Here is a 3389-nt window from a genome sequence, read left to right on the forward strand (position 1 = left end):
TGGAAATATGCCCTAGAGGCAATAATAAATTGGTTATTATTATATTTCCTTGTTCATGATAATCGTTTATTATCCATGCTAGAATTGTATTGATAGGAAACTCAGATACATGTGTGGATACATAGACAACACCATGTCCCTAGTAAGCCTCTAGTTGACTAGCTCGTTGATCAATAGATGGTTACGGTTTCCTGACCATGGACATTGGATGTCATTGATAACGGGATCACATCATTAGGAGAATGATGTGATGGACAAGACCCAATCCTAAGCCTAGCACAAGATCGTGTAGTTCGTTTGCTCAGAGCTTTTCTAATGTCAAGTATCATTTCCTTAGACCATGAGATTGTGCAACTCCCAGATACCGTAGGAATGCTTTGGGTGTACCAAACGTCACAACGTAACTGGGTGGCTATAAAGGTGCACTACAGGTATCTCCGAAAGTGTCTGTTGGGTTGGCACGAATCGAGACTGCGATTTGTCACTCCGTGTAAATGGAGAGGTATCTCTGGGCCCACTCGGTAGGACATCATCATAATGTGCACAATGTGACCAAGCAGTTGATCACGGGATGATGTGAGTTACGGAACGAGTAAATAGACTTGCCGGTAACGAAATTGAACAAGGTATCGGGATACCGACGATCGAATCTCGGGCAAGTAACATACCGATAGACAAAGGGAATTGTATACGGGATTGATTGAATCCCCAACATCGTGGTTCATCCGATGAGATCATCGTGGAACATGTGGGAGCCAACATGGGTATCCAGATCCCGCTATTGGTTATTGACCGGAGAACGTCTCGGTCATGTCTGCATGGTTCCCGAACCCGTAGGGTCTACACGCTTAAGGTTCGATGATGCTAGGGTTATAGGGAATAGATATACGTGGTTACCGAATGTTGTTCGGAGTCCCGGATGAGATCCCAGACGTCACGAGGAGTTCCGGAATGGTCCGGAGGTAAAGATTTATATATGGGAAGTCCTGTTTTGGTCACCGGAAAAGTTTCAGGTGCTATCGGTAATGTACCGGGACCACCGGGAGGGTCCCGGGGGTCCACCAGGTGGGGCCACCAGCCCCAGAAGGCTGCGTGGGCCAAGTGTGGGAGGGGACCAGCTCCAGGTGGGCTGGTGCGCCCCCCCCCCCCCACCAAGGCCCAAGGCGCAGGGAGAGTGGGAGGGGGCAAACCCTAGGTCCAGATGGGCCTTAAGGCCCACCCTAGTGGCGCCCCCCCCTCTCTTCCCCTTGGCCGCACCCTAGATGGGTTTGGGGGCTGCCGCCACCCCTGGGGAGGGAACCCTAGATGGGGGCGTAGCCCCTCCCCTTCCCCTATATATACTTGAGGTATTTGGGGCTGCAAACACACGAGAACCTCTCTCTCATGGCGTAGCCCTACTCCTCTTCCTCCTCCTATCCCGCGGTGCTTGGCGAAGCCCTGCAGGATTGCCACGCTCCTCCACCACCAGCACGCCGTCGTGCTGCTGCTGGACGGAGTCTTCCCCAACCTCTCCCTCTCTCCTTGCTGGATCAAGGCGTGGGAGACGTCACCGGGCTGCACGTGTGTTGAACGCGGAGGCACCGTTCTTCGGTGCTTAGATCGGAATCAACCGCGATCTGAATCGCTACGAGTACGACTCCCTCATCCGCGTTCTTGCAACGCTTCCGCATCGCGATCTACAATGGTATGTAGATGCACTCCCCTTCCCCTCGTTGCTAGATTACTCCATAGATTGATCTTGGTGATGCGTAGAAAATTTTGAATTTCTGCTACGTTCCCCAACAGTGGCATCATGAGCTAGGTCTATGCGTAGTTTCTATGCACGAGTAGAACACAAAGCAGTTGTGGGCGTAGATGTTGCCAATTCTTCTTGCCGCTACTAGTCTTATCTTGTTTCAGCGGTATTGTGGTATGAAGCGGCCCGGACCGACCTTACACGTACGCTTACGTGAGACAGGTTCCACCGACTGACATGCACTAGTTGCATAAGGTGGCTAGCGGGTGTCTGTCTCTCCCACTTTAGTCGGAACGGATTCAATGAAAAGGGTCCTTATGAAGGGTAAATAGAAATTGGCATATCACGTTGTGGTCTTACGTAGGTAAGAAACGTTCTTGCTAGAAACCTATACAAGCCACGTAAAAACTTGCAACAACAATTAGAGGACGTCTAACTTGTTTTTGTAGCACGTGCCTTGTGATGTGATATGGCCAGAAGATGTGATGAATGATATATGTGATGTATGAGATTGATCATATTCTTGTAATAGGAATCACGACTTGCATGTCGATGAGTATGACAACCGGCAGGAGCCATAGGAGTTGTCTTAATTTATTGTATGACCTGCGTGTCAATGAATAACGCCATGTAATTACTTTACTTTATTGCTAACCGTTAGCCATAGTAGTAGAAGTAATAGTTGGCGAGACAACTTCATGAAGACACGATGATGGAGATCATGATGATGGAGATCATGGTGTCATGCCGGTGACGAAGGTGATCATGCCGCGCCTCGAAGATGGAGATCAAAAGGTGCAAGATGATATTGGCCATATCACGTCACTTTATGATTTGCATGTGATGTTTATCATGTTTACATCTTATTTGCTTAGAACGACGGTAGCATAAATAAGATGATCCCTCACTAAAATTTCAAGAAACGTGTTCCCCCTAACTATGCACCGTTGCGAAGGTTCATTGTTTCGAAGCACCACGTGATGATTGGGTGTGATAGATTCTAACGTTCGAATACAACGGGTGTTGACGAGCTTAGCATGTACAGACATGGCCTCGAAACACATGCAAAACACTTAGGTTGACTTGATGAGCCTAGCATGTACAGACATGGCCTCGGAACACAAGAGATCGAAAGGTCGAACATGAGTCGTATAGTAGATGCGATCAACATGGAGATGTTCACCGATGATGACTAGTCCGTCTCACGTGATGATCGGACACGGCCTAGTTTGACCCGGATCATGTATCACTTAGATGACTAGAGGGATGTCTATCTGAGTGGGAGTTCAATAATCAGATGAACTTCATTATCATGAACATAGTCAAAAGGTCTTTGCAAATTATGTCATAGCTTACGCTTTAGTTATACTGTTTAAGATATGTTCCTAGAGAAAATTTAGTTGAAAGTTGATAGTAGCAATTATGCGGACTGGGTCCGTGAACTGAGGACTGTCCTCATTGCTGCACAGAAGGCTTATGTCCTTAATGCACCGCTCGGTGTGCTGAACCTCAGCGTCGTATGTAGATGTTGCAAAACATCTGACATACACGTTTTGATGACTACGTGATAGTTCAGTGCGTAATGCTAACGGTTTAGAATTGTGGCACCAAAGACGTTTTTGAAACGTCGAAGAACATATGAGATGTTCCGAAG

Source organism: Triticum aestivum, chromosome 1D (genome assembly GCF_018294505.1).
Source record: "Triticum aestivum cultivar Chinese Spring chromosome 1D, IWGSC CS RefSeq v2.1, whole genome shotgun sequence".
Lineage (NCBI taxonomy): Eukaryota > Viridiplantae > Streptophyta > Magnoliopsida > Poales > Poaceae > Triticum > Triticum aestivum.